Consider the following 21,952-nt stretch of genomic DNA (forward strand, 5'->3'; position numbering starts at 1 on the left):
AAACTACCCTATTTAAGATTTGTTTCCTAGGAAGTCGTTGTTTGCTTCAGGGGTCCTGTCCTTAGGTTATCTTTTGAGGGACGGCCCTGGGTGGTGGCAGGTCAGCCTTAAGGTGACCTTTTTTTCAACTGAGGCCATAGCCCCATAAACATTTTCTTCTCCCCTGGCTTCAGCTGGGCTGGCATTTCTGACAGACGTGTAAACAGATGCCAGCATTGTTGCTAATGACAGGTGATTATAAGAGGCACGGGGGCCAAGGTAATTAAACCACGTTTTGACAGGAACATTTGGCCATGTAATATTTCAGCATAAGAAATATCTTTGTAGTGTGCTTTTTTCCCCACTTGGTTTGGTAAATAGAATTCATTTTTATTCTTCAGAGCGTGGTGCTTTGAGATCTGAAACTGTCCTACCCGAATTTTTCATGGTTCACTGTAGGGCTGCAGAAAATGGTTACCCTTGGACTGCGTGGGGATCTAGACAGGGGCTAAGACTCTAGCCAAGGTCTGCTCTACAGCAGTAGTGGGAATAGAGTCTGTGACCCTATTGCCAGGATTGTACTTGACATACTGTTTTGTCCAGTTTGATAGTGGTAGTGCCTTGAGAGAGAAATGTGAATTATTTTTATACCACTATCATTTCAGCTTCTCTCCCTATTGCCAGGATTTATCTCATGTTGCTCCCAGGGATCAACAGATAGCTTCTTCAATTCTTGGGTCCCCTCTATTCCCACTACTGGAAGTAGGAAAAAAACCTGGAATCACCACTAACCTGTTGTTACAAGGAACGATAGTAGAAACAGTCATCAAGATATGGAATTTGTTCATTTATTCATTAGATTTAAATGTAATATATATATATTTTAAACCCACTGCATTCTTTTTGCTGCCAGGATATTAGCTATGCCTGTAGAGACACTTAGAGACGACCTCCTGCTAACTGCTGATGGCTTCTAGCTTATGACTTTATGTTTGAGGGAATCTTATCTTCTATTGGATAAATAGCAGACCTTCCTAGACTTAACATTTATAGTTTTCACTACTGTACTAGCTATATGAGTCTTATTTATAGTACATGTAGTAGCATGTTCTCTTTTAATAAATCACAGCCAACATTTACTGCTTATTATGGTCCTGGCGCTTGTCTAAAATGGGAACTTTTCCCAAGTAGGTTAGTTCCTTCCTTTGCTGCAAAACCAGCTTTTTAATGCTCTTGGTGTAGTGTGTACCTGGCAATTTTAAGAGAGCAGTGAAGCAGACCATTCAGAGAAGGCCAGATTACTGGCTGGAGAGCTATTTCTTTTCTTCAGCCAGTTTTGATTTTCTCAGGGGAGGGGGAGAGGGGGAGATGAACTGGCGAGTACAGTTTGGTTTATGCCAGAGGAGAGCTGAGTGATTGTGGCTCTTTGCGGGCTGGCCCCCTCCGGTGTGGAAAGCTGCGGCCAGCTTTTGCATTCTGCTTCGGGCTGCAGTCAGTTTCTAAGCAGAGGCTTTTTTAAAGCTTTGTCAGATAGGTTAAAAGGTGTCCCACCTCCAGTGTATTAAAAGAGAGAGAGGGAGATTAAACTCACTAAGCCTGCCATGTTCCCTGTAAAATATCAAGTCAAAATGATTTTTAAATCCGAAGTTACTAGGCTTAGGGGGTGCGACCTTTAGTGAAAATAGCCTCCGAACCGGGGAGGAGAGATCTGTGCAAAAGACAATTGGCCCACAGGCTAGTGGCCTTGGGAAAACTGCGGCTGAAGCCGAAGTGAGTTGTCTTGTTTCTCTGCCTCAAGGCCCACAGAGCACCAACCCCAGATAAATAGCCAGCCTGGGTCCTGGGCCTCTGGATTCACCATAGAGTTCCAGGTAGCAAAGCCTGGGCTCAGCTCCTGGGGGCTACAGGGGTGAATGAGTCACGGCCTGGGCCTTCGGGAGGCTTGCATCAGATGAATGCTACTGCCAGAAGCAACACTTATTGAACTCCTCCTGAAGCATCCAAGTGCTTTACATGCTTCCGTAATGCTTTTAATCCTAAATAATATTACTACGAGCTAGTTCTTATTGAGTGTTTCTCTGTGCCAGGCATGACATTTTTAAGTGCTTGGTGTGAATTAATTCAACTATTACAACAGTCAGTATTTTTTTTTTTTTTTTTTTTTTTTAGCATCTCTAACTTTAACAAGGGGAAGCCAAGGCAAAAAGATGTTAAGTAACTTCCCCAAGGACACAGCGTTGGGAGGCAGAGGAGCTGGGATGACAGAGCAGGAAGTCAGGTCACCAAGCCGGAGCCCAGGGCCAGTGTCCTCAGGGTCAGCATCAGGACCACCTTGTGGGCGTGTAAAGCAGGGATTGCAGGCCCTTCCCAGGCGGGCCTTGAGAATCTGCACTTCTAACAAATTCTTCTAACAAATTAGGTGCTCATCTAACAAAGATGACGTTGGTGCCCACAGCTCTATGCCAAGTGGAAGAGCACAGTGGAAACCAGCAGAGAGAATGAGATGTTGTATTACTGATGTAAACAGAGCGCTTTGAGAATACCAATAACAGTGATAGTATTATTGTTGTCGTCGTTTTATCATCATCATCATTGTCATTAAAGCAGGCATCGAGTGCTTGCTTTCTACTGGGCACCGTCTTGAAACCACGTAAGCATTGTAACTGTTACTACGGGCTATCTCATTTAATCCTCACAACAACCATGTGAGGTAGACCCTACTGTTAACCCCATGTTATGTCTGAGGAAACTGAGGCACAGTGTACAAACCTGCTTAAATGCCAGAATGGGGATTCAGACTACCCCAGGGTCATTCCAGAGCCCAAGCTCTTAACCACGAAGAGGGTGATGAAAAGCTAAGGTGCGTCAGCCACCTCCGTAGAGCAGGGAGCCCATGAGTGGGGCCCCAAAGGAGGAGGGAGCGGGGGAAAGGCTTCCCAAATGGAATGGAGGTGTGCAGAGGCCCAGGGGCTGAAAGTGCGAGGCGTGATGAGGAGTGAGTAACATGGAGCGTTCTGTGTAAACTGTGTGGGAAGAAACGCAGCATGGTAAGGCTCGGAAGGTAGGCTGAAGGCCTTGAAAACCAGGAGTCGCTGGCACTCCAGAGTGGACTTGGAGCTTTTGAGCACCTATCAGGCGTATCCTTTTCTCAGAACTCATCCCGAGACTTGCAAACGGTGATGGAGTCATTCTTTGTTCAAGGTGCTGCTGGGCCTCCCCTTCTCTGCCTTTCATAGCTTGAAAGTGTCCCAATACGTTCTGAGAAGAGTTTCATCTCTAAGGTCTCTAAGGTTAGTGACCCCGTGACAGTGACTCATGCCATGCCAAGGGACGAGTGAGTTCTGTACACCAGCCACATCAAAAGCAAACAGGCACGCGCGCGTGCATGGCTGTAAGTGTGTCGGTGTATAAATCCACGTAGCACACTTAGAAAAGGCCTGCTGTGGCACTGGTGCAATGGTATCGTCGGAGCTGCCAACTTGTTTTATTTCTGATCTCGCCTGGCAGCCCCTGGAGGAGAGGAGAGTATGAATTTTTATCTCCCATTGACTAGACTTTCATTATATCGTGCTTACAGACACAATGTCAGCACATAAAATGTTAAACATCACTGGTCTGATAGAGGCTCCCATTGTCTTAACTCTGGTGCTGGGGGAGTCTCGCTAGCCTTGCCGTAGTGGTTCTGTCAGTGTAATATGACATGAAGCATTTCTCAGTAATGACAGACATTGAATATGAGTGACAGGAACTCTGACCGCGAGGAGTGGGTTCAATTACCAGAGACGGGAGTTACCTGAGATAAAGCCAAAGGGCCCAATTGTGCTTGGTTTCGACCCCTTGACTCCCAGATCCAGAGCAGCCAAGACAAATGGCTGATTAACCAGCCCCTAACCCTCTTTTTCAGTGATAAACTTGTTTGGATTTCTCTGTCCGGGGGGAAAAAAAAAATCTATGGGTGGCGTGTTTCTAAAGGAAATATGATCAGAAAACAGTAGGGCTGCTTGGTGCTAGCCAGTTTTGTCTCTCACAAGCATACAACCAACAACTGTCACTCTATCTTGGAATGGATCTAGGACACAGTGTCCAGAAATCAATACAAGATCAATGATGGCTTGGCTGTCTGAACCCCACCTTTCTCTGGCGCAGCTCCGGTGCACCTGTAGCCAAGGTGACGCCAGAGTCAATGAGAGATCCTGCCATCAGAAGCTCTCCTTTTCTCTTTCCTGCAGGCTGCTTTGCTTAGCGTCGGGTGCCACTTTATGCTTATTTAGAGACCACTGCTTCTAGCCCGAAGATAAGAGTTCTAGCGAGCTACCCAATTAAACTGTCGCAGGCCGCCCTCACTTGACTAGCTCTGCAGAGTCATTTAGCCAACAGACATTCCTGACTATTAAAGCTCGTAGCAGCATGTCTCCAGAGCTGGAGATAAAATGAATGAAATTTGTTATTCTGGGCTGACACTTGATCCCAGCTGTTGAACTAATGCTGTTGCACCTGAAGTTTTTCTTTATGGTAATTGCTGTCTGTGTTATTATTTCATAGACTAAATTGGAGAAAATTGCAACAGGTATTAAATTCTTGGAGCTAATTCATGGGAGTTCTATTGTGCATTCTTCCAAGGTAGATTCCAACTTCTGTTCAATGCTGGGAAGATGGATTCTGCTAGCCAGATGCACGGGCTTGTGTTTCATTATTATCAGAGGCTTTCCAATTTTAGGTCTGGTCAGGCATTTATCAGCTTTACCTGAAATCTGTTTTTCAATCTACTTTTGTTACTAATTCAGTCAGCATATGTTGAGACGGGCCCTGGGGAATTGTTATGATGACCAATATCGTTAAGTGATTTGCACCAGTCTGATCCGTGACACATCCTTGGTGGTATCACTGAGTCTCTTGCATCACGTAGGCTTAGGTAAAGGGCAGTATGAAATTAGACTTCTCGGGCTTCCCTGATGGCGCAGTGGTTGAGAGTCTGCCTGCCAATGCAGGGGACGCGGGTTCGTGCCCCGGTCCGGGAGGATCCCACATGCCGCGGAGCGGCTGGGCCCGTGAGCCGTGGCCGCTGAGCCTGGGCGTCCGGAGCCTGTGCTCCGCAATGGGAGAGGCCACAGCAGTGAGAGGCCCTCGTACCACAAAAAAAAAAAAAAAAAAAAAAGACTTCTCACCGGGCACCTTTGGCATCCACCACTCTAAACTGGTAGTTCCTGAACCCCTCAAATAGTACCACTTCTATGAGAACTCATTGAAACAAGTGTGCTGGAGATGTGGTGTCCAGCAGCCTCCCAGAGCATCTGAATCCCTGGTCCTCGCTGCCCGTTCTTGTTCACTGTCACCTTATCTGTGTTAACCTCTTTCACCGGGTCTCTTCCCAGAGTTAAGGGAAATCGTTTAAATGTAGACTTTCCATAGTAGCATATGAACCATATTCAGAGTTTCATGTAATCCCTGAGGGCTCTGTTTCTGTAGTAGATAGTACAGGAGACCATTTCTTTTAGAGCATTTACTTGTTTGCTTAGCTTGTGGTCAGAGCTAATGGTGAAGGCCCCAGACAGGACCCAGAATGAGAATTTGGATCTAATTAGTCATAAAAGTACTGTGCTTGCCTTCAAGTGAATGCTTTGGGGGAAAAGAGACGGTGGTGATGTTGTCCCTTTAATTTTTCCCCGAAGACCATGACATAGCAGGGCTCTTTCAATTTCAGGTACATACTCATATCTTTAGAATCCAAAGACTTTGTCACTGTCCCCACTAGGAAGCAGTAGACAGGCTCCACTCCATATTTTGACTGAAGGCAAATGGGAGAAGCTTGAACCTCAAAGTAATGGAAGATAGACATAGGGATTTGTGATTGTCATGATTATGCTTCATCATTCTACCCCCATTCCTAGGGATAGCCTATAGACTAATTCATGGGTCCCCTGATAGAAGGATATCTGGGAGGCCCATAAAAATTCATCCAAAAGTCCTATCAGGTACTTTCTCTCCCCATGTAGACATCTGTACTTTGACTGCTGATGGCTAGTATCAGGCTGTCTGTGGTAGAGGATTTATATTGCAAGTTGAAGTCCGTTTAGTTCGCGGGATCTCAAACATACTGAATGTATGGTGGTCCACATTATTTCACATATTCATCAGCTTTATTTTAAATAAGCTATTTTGAAAATTCAAATCTGCTGAAATTGATTTACTGTAATTTACAGCAAAGTTCACCATGAAAAAATCTGTATTTTCTTTCCCCACTGAGAAAATGAAAAAAATATTAGTCTTTCATTGGTATATGAAATGTATAGCATATGTGTAGAGTATTAAGTATAGAATATTTTTTTAAATCCTGAGAGATTTCTTTTCTCACCATCAAATCCACTAGGAAAAAATGGGCCTTTTCATCAAAACTAGACCAAGACTAATCTTTGTTGTATTTGCTTAAATTACCAAGTGTACAATACAACAGTTTGGGGTATTTTTAAGCAATATATTAACAGGCAAACATGGACATTCATTTTTGTCTTTGGTATTTGAGGATCTTAACGATACCACAGTAACACAAGTAAAAGCTGTTATGTAATAGCCACACGTGTGCGTTTCAGTCCCAGAACTCATGCTTCTTCACATTTCTGCCTCTGTATCTCACTAGCGTGAGTGATAAGCTCTTCTCTCCAAATCTTACCTGGACTTATTGTTCTGTATCTTTTGAATTACTGTCGGGGCCTCGATTGTTTGGTCTGTTTTGTGTGGACTGCATGGGGCACGTGGTGGTAACCTCAGCCAATGAGCTTGTTTGACAGCTAGTTATTCTAACAACGTATATGAAATAGGAGTCAGAATTTGGAAGGCTCCCGAGATGAGGGCAGCAGAGAGGCTGACTTTGGGCTCTGCAAAGGCGACATTAAAGGAAACCAGCCCCCTTCTCTGTAGTACTAGGAATTCAGACACCTCTAGACAGGTCACTAGAGTAGAAGGATTCTCAAGATGGTAAATATTTGGATGAGGGGAGACTAGTGCATAAACAGGAAGGACTCTTGAAAGTTTATCCTGAAAATCCTGAAATAATTCCTTTCTTCTCTCATAGACTCGCGTTAGAGAGCATCAGGCCTTAGGTTAAGTGACTTGAATTCATTGTAACAACTCATCTCATTCACCTGAGTTCAGAGAGGTTTTTCCTCACTTTCCCAAAGAAGAAACTGCGTCTCAGAAAGCTAACGTGTAATAATTCCCACCTCACATTTTTAAAGTCATTTTAGCAGGTGGGACTCAAAGCTGGGTCTGTTGCTTCTGAAGCCATGGTCACCAGTTTTAGGTTTGTGCCTCTGTGAGGTGACTTGCTCTTATCTTGGAAAGCAGTAGAACTTTCAGCAAGCAGGACTTCAAGCAGATTGCTAAAATTCCCCCTAGTTGTTCCCGACAATAATGCCAACCCAGTGCTAGGCTTTCGGTCACTGCTGTGAAAACTAAACCATGCCAGGATATAAAACAAAGTGTATTTCTTCAAATATAAACTTTAAGCCAGTTTTCATAAAGGTGAGTTCTTTAGAATTGGCAGGGATGCCACGTGGATCACAGTAGGTCTTTGTCAAGGCCAGAGGTTGGCAAACTTTTTCTGTAAAAGGTCAGATAGTAAATATTATAGGCCCCATGGGCCGCTCGGTCTCTGTCACAATTGCTCTACTCTGCTGTTGCAACGCAAAAGCAGCCATCGACAATATATACATGAATAAGTGGGGCTGAGTTCCAGTAAAACTTTATATACTAACACAGGTGGCAGGATTTGGCCCTATTTGCCAACTTGGCCTAAGCCTTGAGGAGGACTTATGTTTAAGGGAACCAGAACACAACCAATGTTTTATTCTCTTTTCATTTATTAGCTGATATGTAGATTGCCGGTGAGGGAGATGTCCTCTCAGCATAGTTTGAAACCCTTTCCGTTGGCTTGGATTTTAAAGTTGTTTTCTTTCTTTTCTTTTTCTTTTTTTTTTTTAAATCTCTTATTTAAGCACATGTTAAATGTGTCCATGTTCTTTCCATTAAATATCTTGGTTGCCTTCCCAGACTTCAAATTGCAGTGAATTTATCCCCAAAGGATGTTTGGTATCAATTCTCAAGATGCAGTTTGAATGTAGTCTGTTTCTATAATGGAAGCAGGATTCCAAATCTTCATTATTTAAGTTCCAGAGAAAATAATGAATCACTGAAATGGCTATTACTCAGCATTGTTAAGATATACTGAATCCATTGTTTTCTTGTCTTATAGCTTTATACCAGCTCAAGAATAAAGTAGTATAAAGGTTTAATTTTAGGGCTGCATATGAGGCATTTAGATTATGATTTCTAGTTAAGCCATGCAGAATTCAGATTATATTATAATGAAACTTCTTTCTTTAAATCAGCATTTTCCATAAGGTAAACCTAAAAACAAACAACAACCAAAAAAAACCAGTTCATGAGTCCCAGAACCATTTACCCTAACAATTGTAATAGTTTTGGGTACTCCATTCCTATAATAATGACCCCCTTTTATAAAATATTCCATCATGTTGTCACCATATAATAGGGATTAGTGGCATCATCTTCTTTGACAAAGAGGGAATTAGTAGTGGTACTAGTATGATAGCGGTAGTATTATTTAACTGGTGGTACGCTTGGGCAGTTAGCTTTTCTCTTTGAAACTCCTAATAAAGGCATCAGTGGTATCCTCATCTTCCCCACTCAAGGGCAGCTATGTTGGGGAGGAGGGAAGTTTTTAGAAGGAATTACATTTCAACACCTCGACTTCTTGCTACCTGCCGGAAGTGTACGCTTGCTACCCCTACTATTACTGTAAAGTAAGGTACTTATGTTCTCCTGATTTATCCAACACTGTACTTTTGAAATATTTAGTCACCCTCACTCTGTCTTTCCTCTGTGTTTTCTAGAGCAATAACACAGGGTACTATGCATTTTGCAGTCAAAAACCCTATTATCTTGGATGAGCCATCTAACTTGTCTGACTCAGTGTCCTCTTGTGTAAAGTCAGAAGAATGATACCAACCTGTAATACCAAACTTAGTGGGGATGTCTATTTAAGTGCTTTGTAAATTGTACTTATCACCGATGAGTTATTTTTGCTGTTTGACTAGCTATCTGGCCCTGCATTGTTTAGGAGACTCCTCTACCATCATTAAAATAGCTAAATCCGTAGCCTATTCCCCTTGGAACGTACTGCATGGAGTTGCCCATGTAAGAAGCAGTTTAATTGCAAATCAACCAGGGTTGCTCCATAACCGAATACCAGGGGGCACTGTTCCCATTGTGTTGAATATGTGGCACCCCCAGAAACACAATTTCAATACTAAAATCAACGAGTAAAATTCCAAACACCTGCCCTTGTAACTTCTGATTTGGAGCTCATATTTGAAACTACTGTTTGTTTTCTCGGCATATGACATTTTAATATATAGGACAGAGCTTTCTCTGTTACTCCCTTTCAGGATCTTTGGTTGATCTTGGTTTCTGTTGCTCTGGAGAACAACTGCCTTCCAAAGCTCCTTAAAGGACATTTCATGTATGCCCTTAGTCTATATTTAGAGTTGGACCAAACCAAGAATAGCCTCTAAGTTGGGTGACCGACTGGCTGTCATTTACATGTGCTGTGACCACAAACAGAAAGAAACTTAATTTTATGTATGTAGATGTGAGGGACAGGCGGCTACAAACCGTAGGACTCTAGTACCTTCTGCCCATATCAGATGAGCTAAACCCTTCCCAAAAAGCCAGCCAGGAAAACATACGATACCATTTGCAATGGTAGAATGTTGCACGCTGTTCTTCTGTAATTATAATGGCCTGATCCATGTGGGCTGGGTGAGTCTTGCTTAACAATCATTAATCTACTGAGTCTTAGTATCAGCAGCCCATCTTGAGGAGCAGCAGTACTTGGCTGGATGAGTAGGGCTTTGATTTCATTGTAATAAGGATAGCTTTGTTAAAATTCTGCTGCTCGGTGGTACCCGAGGATTCTGGGAAGAGAATCCTTGTCTTTTTCTTTTCTTCTTTTTTCCCCCCTTTTTCTGCGTGGTGGGGATGAATTGTTTCTGTCTCTTCCATCCCCTAGGTTACTATTTATGCTCTCCCTTGATCTCCTGCTTGTCCCTTTATTTCTCCACGTTGTGAAAGTTTCTTTCTGTGTGACCAGGAGTCTGTTTAGCAGACCATATTGTGAGTGAAGGGCCAGCGTTTGTTGCCTGAATTTGGCAATGCTGGGCAGTCAGCTGGGATGTAATTAAGACTCTGAGAACAGGCTGTCTTCTCCACGGGAAGGGCATGTTAGATGGTGCTGGGATTTGGGGCTGTCAGTTTGGCCAAGGCTGGAGACAGAGAGCTAGGGACAGAGATATTTCCTTTCATTTATAATCCCTTTATGCACAGTGTATGCACTTGGCGAAGTTTACATATAACCTAGTGGCTGGAGCTTACAAGCCAACGCAGTGCAATTAGCATATGTTACATGTATATTTTAGTAATATTTTAAAGCAAGTGCATATTTCCAAAGTGAATTATGCATGGATGACAGCAATAGGGTTGTGTTGCACTGGGTGTCAAATCCCACAACTTTTTGTCGAGACGGTGGATTTTACACTAAAAAGGCAGAAAGACTAAACGAAGTAAAACAGTTTTAATTTTTAACAGTTTGGTTCGGCCCAAGGAGGCAGGCTGTGACAGATATAACTGACATTTGAATAATTGGATTAATTTAGAGAGGGGCAAATCCGGTTTTGACGGTTGCGCTTGTGTGTATTTTTTTTTTTTTTTTTTTTGCAGGAGTGGAGTTGTGTGGCTTAGATATGCACTTTGTGTGATGCCAAGCAAAGCTTGAGGAAACTCCACAAAATGATTAAAGTCATTTAATTAGCTTGTGTGCATATATATGTGTATGTGCGCATGTGCACTCTTCATATATTATATAAAAGAAATCCGCAGTATATACTTCGTTCACCTCTGTCTGTGGCATACATATATATATATATATAGCATATATAAGCAAATTATATGTGCTCTTGGGAACTTAGGAAATAGAGTTTGAGGAAAATGTACACCATTTCAGAGACAGTGTAGAAAACGTGCAGACAAGGAAACTCACCATGACGTTGGCAAGCCCTTTTCCTCCCCGTACCCTTGTGTTAGAAACCATCACAATGCAGCAGAAGAAAAGCCTAATTTGGTATCTGGGATGATCAGTAACCACATTCCATGTGGTTAAGTCCTCGACCCTAAATTCCTTCAGCTTTAGGTGGCTTTTTTAGCTTCTTGTGCGAAGATCATCTCAGCAACTTAAAACCAAGTACAGCGCCCCAGCACCCCCCATCCCCCCGACATTCTGTTAGTGAAACATGCCATCTAAAACCAGCATGCTCAGGCTGGACCTTGCGGCAGGCAGTCTTGAATTGTGGCTCTGGGCTGGTTCTAAGAGCCTTTTCCCCAGCAGGACATTAATAGACATTAACACCCAGGCAAGAAGTGTTGATGTGCAGTTTATAATGTTAGCACCCAGTTAGGCAGGTCTAACACATGCTGTAGGAATCTTGTACCGACACATGTGTGTGGGGAGTCAGATTAATGAGGACCATAAAAGGAGAGACGTTCCACACGGGCTGGGGACCTCATCCTAACCTCCTTTCACCAAGCAAACCTGGTGCTCCCCTGGCTGGAAATGGCCAGTTGGATGTTTTCAGTATTAAAACATATATACACTACTGTATATAAAACAGGTGAACAACAAGGACCTACTGTATAGCACAGGGAACTGTCCTCAATATCTTGTAATAACCTCTAAAGGAAAAAAATCTGAAAAAGAATAGATACCTATATATATATATATATGTATAACTGAATCACTTGGCTGTACTCTTGAAACTAACACAACATTGTAAATTAACTATACTTCAATTAAAAAAGAAGAAGAAATAGAAAAAAAGAGGAGGTTTGGAAGTTGTGTTTTGCTCTCTTGTTACGTGATCATGGAGCCCAGAGTGCTAGTCAGCACTTGCCATTAAAACCCCTTCTCATCAGGTGCCCTTCAGGCTGAGAGGAAAGGAAACTTTCACACGATTCACAACCTGACTGCGAGGCAGACGTTATTATTTTCCTCCTTCGGCTTTCCCCAGCTCTTCTTCAAGTGTTTCTGGATGGTTCAGAGACACTTACTGGTTTACTTTGTAAATGGGGCAATGAAGTGTTCTTGTCTCCAGCCTGGCTCTCCTTAGGGGATTCTCAAAGCCTTTTAAAATTGTGTGTTTTTCTGGGGCAGCCTTGAAAGTCCCAGGAGTGAAGTTGCCATCTGTCCTTTATATTAAAAGAATCTTCTGTATTGTATACCTGATGGGCTTGTCCCAGAGATAGATGTTGTTAATTAAAGGACAGCATTTGTTCTTTATCTGAAATAAATCTTCTCTTTTGCCTGAAGAACAATTTTCCGAGCTTTAGGAAACAGTTAAGGACATTCTGCTTGGAGTCCTCATGTTTGCTAAAGGTCCTCAGTCCAGAATCACTCCCTTGGCTTTTATTTAATCAGACATGTAGAATAGTAAAGTAAAAAAAAAAAAAAATTTTTTTAATTTTTGGCTCGTTTTCTAACTAATTTATCTACCAAGATTCTAACTTTGGCAGAGGCTTATGTAAATGAGTGTAACGTATAGTGTTAGTGGTAATTTGTGACTTTTTGGTGGAGATTTACAAACAGCGAGCTCCCGGCCATTCTTATCGTGCTGTGTCTTTATGCAGCAGATATGATGGTACCTGTACCCTGCAATGCCACCTCTCCATTTTGCTACTGCACAGGCTCTGTTCCTATACCGTCTGCCCCTGGGGAAAGAAACATGCCAACATCTGCCCACAGCAAAAAGAGCCAGAGTTCTGTCAGATCACAGCTCAAATACGTACAGGGAGAAAGAAAGCATCTTCTTTAACCTGCTGGCTCTCTGTCTCAGGAAACTCAGAAAATAACTTGGATTTGTAATGTGGAAAGGCAGCTCGGGCAGGGCGGCTGTGAACTGGTGTGTAAAGTGTGTTAGCCTCTGTAGTCCTATTAAGCTTAGAGAAGGAGGGTGGCCAGAGCCTTGCAAGGGACTAGCTTCAAGGAAAAAAGGAGACCGATTATAGTGGCAGAGACATTGCCTGAGGAACACGGCCAGGGTCGAGAGTCGAGATGGGTCCAACTGTCCTTTTATTGGTACGAAAGACCCCGGACTCGCCTGTGCTGTACATGGTGAGGAGAGTAGTGGATTGGGCCATGATTTTCTGGTGATGTAATGGTCCAACCAAAGCTTAAGCTCTATATGCAGTGATTCACCTTTAAAGGGGGATTCAAGTTAGGTACCATTTCCCATCATCTGTTCTTTTTCTTTTTTCTCTTAATCATACAGAGTAGGAATCGGGCAGGTGACATGATAGAGTGAAGTAGCCTTCGGTGAAAAGACAAACAGGAGTTGTGGCAGCCGTGACAAACAGGCCAGCACTTACACTGTTTGCGAGGGCCAGTCGCTTCTTCACTCTGACCAGTGGGAATGTGCAGAATTTTCAGTAGAAGCTGTGGATGTCAAACTGTTTGAATTTTTTAATACTGGCAGGTAATTCACTGTTTTAAAACCGTATAGGCCAGATCAAATCATCTATAGTAAGATGTGCTTTCTGGGTTGCTAGTTCGTACAAACTGATATACGTAATATGGTAACCTTATCAAAATGGGGGTATCCTAAGTAACAAATGGATTAAAAAATAGAAACTCAGACACAAACAACTATTAATGTTTTGGGGATATTTCCCTTTGAGTCTTTGTCTCCCGCATATGCATTTTATATGCGTGTTTTAAAATAGTTGTAATCATAGGAGGCTGTGTTTTCTCTTACAATTACAGGCAGTTTCCTTATAAGGCTACAGGATCTTCTATCAAGGAAATGTACTGAATATGCAAAATCGTTCCCCTGTTGGGCATTTAAGTTGCTTTTGATTTGACACCATTACAAGTAATGTGGCAATTACATTTTACTCATGCTGCATTTTCCTTATCTTGGATTAGTTCCTTAGACTCTGAAAGGAGGATTGCTTAATCAAAAGATATGAATGTTTTTATGGTGTTCAGTAAGTATTGCCAAATTGCTTTCCAAAAGTGTTGCACCAGTTTGCTCTGCAATCAGCAAAATGGGAGTATACCAGTTTTCACTGTATCCTTGCCAGCATTATTATATTTCAGAGACTCCCGCATCCCACCCCGCAATTGGTGGGTGAAAATTAGACCTCACTGATGTTTGAATTTGTCTTTATTTGAGGGTTTCCCATAAGTCTGTTGACAAATTGTATTTGTTCTTTTAATATCTGTATTTTCTGAGGCTAGATTTTGTTGACGTTTTGTTTGCTTTTGTGTGTGTTGTTTAAAGTTGTCTCTGTTAACAATCGATAAGTAATTTGGGAAGAGCCTCCTTGGCCAGGCCCTCCTCCAGGGGAACCCCTGTCTCAGCACTGTTGCAGCTGCTACTTTTAACTGTGCATTGACTTGGACTTGAGCCAGGGCCCAAGCAGGGTCCCCTTCCTGAAGAGGGGCTCTTGTGTGTCTGGTGAACCACAAGCTCAAGGCTGTATTTGCCAATATGTTTTTGGCAGAACTCTCTAATAAAGTCCCATCCGCACTCTTCTATGAGATGCAGTTGCAAATTTGAATGATGATTACCTGAGGCCCTTTTTGGGTAACAGCTAATCTCCGCGTCTTAGATGTTTTTTGTCCATTGCCTCCCCTCTTCCGTCCTTCACCACTGGGCTTCGTGCGTGTTCTGACTACAGTATAGATGAGGTATTATCTGAGTTTCTTATAGCATGGTCTAATGGAAAGGGCCCTGTGCCAGTAATATGGAGACAGGGGTTCTGTTATTGGCTCTGCCCTTTGTTTAATAATAGCTTAACAACAACAATTTATTGAGTGCTGAAATACTTTTTCGCATTCTTCATATATTATTGAATCTTCATAACAATCCTACTAGGTAGAAAATATTATTATTCCCGTAGGGGTGAGGAAACTGAGGCTCAGAGAGATGAATATTTGTCTAACATCAGACTTCATTTTTCTGGACGAAAGTGAGTTTTTCATTACTCAAGGTCTCAGTCTTCTCATCTGCAAAATGGAGTTGCTTCTCTTTACCTCAGAGCGTTGTCATGGAACCAAAATGATGCCCTATATATTATTCAGTTGCATTGAGTATTGAAACCCAGGACGTGTAAAAAAAATTATAGTTATTAACTTGTTCACCTCTCTGGCCCTCAGCTTCTTTATTCATAAAATGTATCTGCTGGACCAGATTATTTTCATTGGTTACTTTCAGCTATAGCATCTCCTCACTGGCTGCAGACTCAAATCTTGGTGGGGGCAAAACAAAAGCCTATGTGGTTCCTGGAGGCTGTGCTGTGTTTACGATTGCATCGGAAGTCAACTCTGCATGCCAGGGCTATCCATCCCCCTGAGCCATTTTTCTTGGGAAGGAAGTACCAAGTTTTAAGAAGGGGGAATTTCACTCTTTGCTGTGCATGGAGAGTGCAGGAGAATTCTCATAATGGGGTAGTTGAGGTACCAGTGTCCGCTGGCTGCTTTAAAGCCATGTGGAACTGCTTACTTTGGCTCTGAGGATACTGCAACTTCTTAAATATAGAAGTGGGAATATACCTTATTTCTGTTTTTGCTCATACCTTACCCTCAGGTGGGAACTCCATTAACCAAAGTGGTTAATGCGGAAAGAAAGGCACTGAGTCAGCTCCACACACAAATGCATTCAGGTTTAATTTCATATATATCATTTTTTTAAAAAGAAACAGAGGTTCAGGATCCCATATGGCACTTAGCCTCCTAAACAAAGATCATCAGCCCTAGACGAGAAGCAGGTGGCCTGGCATGGAGAGCAGAGGTTATTTTTGCCTCTGGGCTCCTGCCATTTCAGAGTTTCACAGTGGTGAGGCTACACAGCAGGAGGCTGACCCCAGATGCTCCCCCTTTGGTGGGGATGGAGCAGGCCCATTGCCACTGCCGGGTGTAAACTTGCTCAAATCTAGGTCACAGTAGCCCTCCCAGAGAAGTGTCTGTCTAAACTTATTCGCCTTTGCTACTTAATTGCTACTTCCAAACCTGATTCATTCCAAGTGACGTCACAGCCTTAATTGTTTCACCCATCCGTTGTGCCTCCTTAAAGCCTGCGATGATGATATTTTGGCATTTTCTTTCAGGTCAACTCTTGGGCAGCAGGTTGAGAGGACTTAGTTTTGAGGGTGGTGTTAGGGACCAGAAGTTTGGGAACTTCGCTTCTCCTTCTGACTCTGCCTCTCCTTAGGGTTTAGTTTCCTGACTGGAATCTGAAGAGATTTTTAAAGTAGGTCAGGAATTTCAAATGCAAATGCTGATGGGCAGGTAACAAACAGGAGTGAGAAGGGAAGAGAAGGAAGAGGGAAGTGACTGTAAAGGAGCATGAGGGAACTTGGGGGATGGGGTGGACATGAATACCTTGATTGGGTGATAGTTTCATGAGCATATACATTTTTCAAAACTCATTGAACTTATTACTTAAGATCTATGTGTTATATTGTAGGTAAAATAAGTGTAAAATAAGTAAAGTGGACTACGTAGTGAGCTGGAGAACACATACTTTATTTAAAGGCAGCAGTGAAAAAAACACCACTATAATTACAGCATGTTTTTCTGCTATTTAATCAAATTGAGAAAATAAAAGTAACATTTGATTCTAGGTAAATTTATGTTTATGAATAAAAATCACTGATGAAAAGAATTTTTTATATATTTATTTAATTAATTAATTTTTTGGCTGTGTTGGGTCTTTGTTGCCGCGCGCGGGCCTTCTCTAGTTGCAGCGAGCGGGGGCTACTCGTCATTGCAGTGCGAGGGCTTCTCATTGCGGTGGCTTCTCTTGTTGCGGAGCACGGGCTCTAGGCGCGCAAGCTTTAGTAGTTGTGGCACACTGGCTCAGTAGTTGTGGCTCGCGGGCTCTAGGGTGCAGGCTCAGTAGTTGTGGCGCACGGACTTAGTTGCTCCGCGGCATGTGGGATCTTCCCGGACCAGGGCTCGAACCCATGTCCCCTGCATTGACAGGCGGATTCTTAACCACTGCGCCACCAGGGAAGCCCCGATGAAAATTTAAAAATAAATGAAGGCGACAGTGATGAGCTCTAGCCAATTGCTTCTCTGCAGAAGGTGGGCCTAGTGTGGCTACATTTTCAAGAAAAGTCAGAAATTTAGATATTTTTATAAAATCTCAGGATGTATAGATTTGTGGGCCCCGTTTGGTCAAACAGAACATCAGTTTGTGCTCTTTGAACTAGAGGCTTCTTAAATTTACCCTAAGGATCATTTGAGCTCTAGTATTGGATGATTCTGGCTGGCTATGAGACCTTGAACCAAAAAAGTTATACTTAAACCTTAAACTTAAAAATGAAAATTAAACTTCAGTTGTCTTCACCTATAAAGTGTTGATAATTCATGGCTAATCTTGCAGGGATCTGGTGAAGAGCATATGAGTTACCTTGTCCAAAACCACTTCGAAACATGAATAAGCAGCATATAAATCCAAGTCACTATTACCTTTATTGTTATTCTAAAGAATTATTTAAATTTTTAGAATTGCTACTGTTCAGAATTGAAGCACTGAGCTTTTTCAAGGTGGCTAGTAAAAACATCCAGCATTCACCAGGAGTAAATATGGCTTGCCTGCAAATGGACGTGCAGACTTTTCATTATTCTTGGAGGGGAATGTTTCCGTGGTGTGTGAGAGAAAGAGAAGGCATTTCATTTGTGCAGCTGCTCGTATAAATTGCAAAACCTTTGGGAGCCGAAGTCCAGGGTAGGGCAGTAGCATATAAGGAAATGCAGTTGATGCTGTATTAAAGATTCCTTGTCTCAGGCATTTACTGCCCAGGAATCGGAATGCTCTATCTTGTCACTGACATTTTGTGAACAAGCAGCCTGTATTGGATGGTGATAAGTGGATTATCTTAAATGTCATTCTACACTGTTTTAGAGTTGCAAGGAGAGTTTTGATATTGAGTTGTTGGTTAGTATATTCTATACCAATCCTTTATGATGAAATAATCTCCTCAAGTTACATCCAGAAATGTCAAAGTTGCTTATTTCTTCAATCACCCATAGCAATGTTTCCATTACGAGGTATGCAGAGAAGATTGTGTAATAATGTCAAACTATTTATAGAAACGTTTCCTAGGAATCTCTACTTTCCTTGAGTTGTTTGTGTATTTAATACTAGAGATTTGTTTTTATATTTATGTATAGTTTTCTATTTCTAAATTGACTTCAGCTGAGGTTGTTTCACTAGTCTTTATAGAGAGTACATTTAAAAATTGATATTAGCATTCAAAAACTAAAACTAAGTCCAGTCTAACCTTTTTAAAAATATATATAAAGATTCACTTCATATGGTTTCAAATATTGTAATATTCTTCTGTGTGTGTATGTTTGTTCCAACTGTGTCCTAAATATTATATGGATGTTATAATCATAACAAAATTTAAATATGCTGTTTATTTAGGATCAAGTAGTATGTAGTACTTTGACCCAAAAAATCTGTTATTTATTTTATGCTAATTTATGCATCATTTCAATTTGTAGTATTTCTTTGAAATTCCAGGTTTAATCAAATTAATACTATTACACAGAATGTAGTCATTTGTATAAAGATTTGGTCCAGTGGATTTATCTGGAAATACGTACAAAGTAGATTTTGAAAGCATGTCTCAAGTTTTACTTGGCAAAGTTATTCTAGGGCTTCCCTGGTGGCGCAGTGGTTGAGAGTCCGCCTGCCGATGCAGGGGACGCGGGTTCGTGCCCCGGTCTGGGAAGATCCCACATGCCACTGAGCGGCTGGACCCGTGAGCCATGGCCGCTGAGCCTGCGCGTCCAAGAGCCTGTGCTCCGCAATGGGAGAGGCCACAACAGTGAGAGGCCCACATACCGCAAAAAAAAAAAAAAAAAAAAAAAAAGTTATTCTAAATGTTGGCTGTCTTCCCTAAAGATAAGATCTTTCTACACACAGATATTGAAATTATTTAATACGAAATTATTTAATATGTAGTGACTCCCTTTAGCCCCTCTGTACTCTACTAATCTTACCCCTAACCTTCTTCCTCCACAATCCGTAAAAAAAGGCATGCAATGTGTATTTAAAAGAATTAAAATATATAAATAATAACATTAAATTGAACCATATAAAATTACTATTTTTGTAGATCAAAACAGTCACATAACAGCAGTTTTATACAACTCACCCTCACCGTTAATATTTTTGTATTGCGTTTGCTGTATGCTAGACGTGTGCTTGATGTATATTAATTCATTTATTGATTATAGTAATCTTATGAGTAGGTACTATTATTACCCCAACTTACAGATGAATAGCTGAGGCACAGATTGATATAAATAACTGTTAGAACCAGACAGTCTACCTCCAACGTTTGCCTGTAATCATTGCTCCATGCTGCCTCTGCAGAAAAGCAAACTTCCTTTGGCTCCCCCACCAAGTGTATTGATTTCCCCTGCAAAAAGTCACGTAATCAGCTTGGTGTGTATCCTTTTAGAATAGATCTGCCTCTTATGTGCTTGCGCACACTTATGTATGTACCAATAGAAAATACATGCTATTATTCTTTTCATTCTTTCTTTTTTCTTTCCTTTGCAATGTCTTGTCTTAATTTCTTCCTTTCCTCATTCGTTCCTTCTTCCCCTCTTTCTCTCTTTATTTTTTACAAATAGTGCAAACCATATAGTTCTGCAGCTTGGGTTTATTCACTGTAAACTAGCTTAGAAAGCTGTTCATGTTAATATGTAGAAATCTAATTAATTCATTTTGACTGCTGCACAATATTGCATAATATGGGTGGTATATCCTACCTTATCTAACTACCTTGCTATTGATGATGTACGAATTCTTTTCTTTTTTTCTTTTTTTCTCTTTTTGCTGTCAGAAGTCATATTGTAATCAATGCCCTTCTTCATGCCTCTTGGTCCGTATATAGACCATATATTTCTGTAGTGTAGATTTCAAGAAATGGTATTAATAGGTTAAAGTGTGGACACATTTAAATTTTTAGTAACTGTTAAATCATCTCTAAAAGAGCTGTGCCGATTCCTATTCCCATCAACTGTGTATGAAGAATTGATATCAATTTATCAATCTTAATTATTTTATTTTTGCCACTTCGATAGATGAAAAATTCTATCTTGTGGCTTTAATTTGCATTTTCCTGATCACTAGAGAGCATCATTTCACATTATTATTGAACATTAAAATTTTTCTTCTCATATTGCTTGTTCATACTCTTTATGCATCTTTCTGTTGCTTATCTTTCTCTTATTCATTTGTAGTTCCTTATATGTTCTGTATATTAATTCTCTTCTATTTGCTGTGTTTCAGATATGTTCTCTCAGTCTGTCACTTATTATTTAATTTTGAAAATTTTATGTTATCTTTTATTTTAGATGTGTCTTAAATATTATTCATTTCAGATACTCTTGTCAAATATATTATTCTTTTCCTTTATATAGTTTTTGTGTATTATATCTCTCTTAAGACTGCCTTTCTTACTCCATATTTTAAAATAAATTCATTTTTATTATATTCTAGTGCTTTCATAGTTTTCTTTTTAATGTTTACCTTTTTAATCTACCAAAATTTTACCTTTGTGACTGGTTGTTAGGTAGAGGTTAACTTTACTTTTTTTCAAATGGTGAAACCAATTGGCACAATAACATTTTTAGAATAAACCTTTCTTATCTCTATTAATTTGAAAAGACACTTTTATCATATACTAAATTCCCATAAATGTGTATGCCAGTTTCTGCACTCTCAATACTGTTTGATTTATATTTTTGCTTAATTACCAAAATGTTATGTTTTGATATATTATAGGGCCAGTGCCCCCTCCCCATTTTTTTTTTAATACTTTTGTTGATGTTCTCGTGCCTTTTTCTTCCAGATGAATTTTAGGATCAGTCAAATTTCATTTAAAAACGTCCCATTGGCATTTTTATTATGAGTGCATTGAATTTATATATTTATATGTTAGAGAACATTTAAAAAATTGTTTCCTCATCCATTAAGATGATGTATCTCGTATTTATTTATGTCATCTTTTGTGTCCTTAAGTAAAGTTTTAAAATTTTTCTTCACATCTTCCTAAGTTTATTTCTAGATATTTCATAGTGTCTGTTGCTATTGTGATGGAATTACAAGTATGTAAGCTGGCTGTTGATTTTTTATGTTTATTTAGTTACCTTATTAAACTCTTTTATTAGTTCTAGTAGTTTTTCAGTTGATTCCCTTGGAATTTCTAGGTGAGGAATTATCTAAAATAATAATGATGTTGCCATTTCCTTCCCAACACAGGTACTTTTAAATTTTCTTTTTTCCTCTTAGCTGAAATTTTCAGCAGAATGTTGAATAGTGGTAGGAATAGTAGTCTTCATATTTTTCCTGTTGGTCATAAGAATAGTTCTGTTTTACAAGTAAGTTTGAGATTTGCTGAGATTTCTGTTTTTAAAATTTGTGTACCCTATCTTTTTCACAGAAAATATATTGTTACCATTTTCTCACTCTCCCTTACTTGATAAAGGTAAATATCCTTTATCAAGTAAGGGAACTTTTGTTCTCTTTAGTGGATATTGCATTTAATCGGATCCTATTTTTTTTAAGAGGAGATTGTCTATTGAGATGATCATATATATTTTTTCCTTTAATTTGTAAACATGGTATATTAGATTATTAGATTTTACACTGTTGAACCATCCTTGCACTCCTGGAATAGACCTTACTTGATCCTGATGTAATCTACAGATGGACTTGATTTGCTGGTATTTTATTTACTATTTTTATGTCCATATTCATAGGTGAGATTTCCCTATGGATGTGTTTTCCTTGTAGAGACCCTAGTTAACAGGTCTCAGTAG

General features: G+C 40.5%; 1 protein-coding gene across 3 annotated transcripts in view; it reads left to right on the forward strand.

Annotated features, from left to right (window-relative positions):
- FTO (FTO alpha-ketoglutarate dependent dioxygenase) overlaps positions 1-21,952 on the forward strand; it is a 373,271-nt gene that overhangs the window by 233,486 nt on the left and 117,833 nt on the right. The gene's annotated exons all lie outside the window — the stretch shown is intronic.

The sequence above is a fragment of the Lagenorhynchus albirostris genome, chromosome 19, assembly GCF_949774975.1.
Source record: "Lagenorhynchus albirostris chromosome 19, mLagAlb1.1, whole genome shotgun sequence".
In the NCBI taxonomy this organism is placed as follows: domain Eukaryota; kingdom Metazoa; phylum Chordata; class Mammalia; order Artiodactyla; family Delphinidae; genus Lagenorhynchus; species Lagenorhynchus albirostris.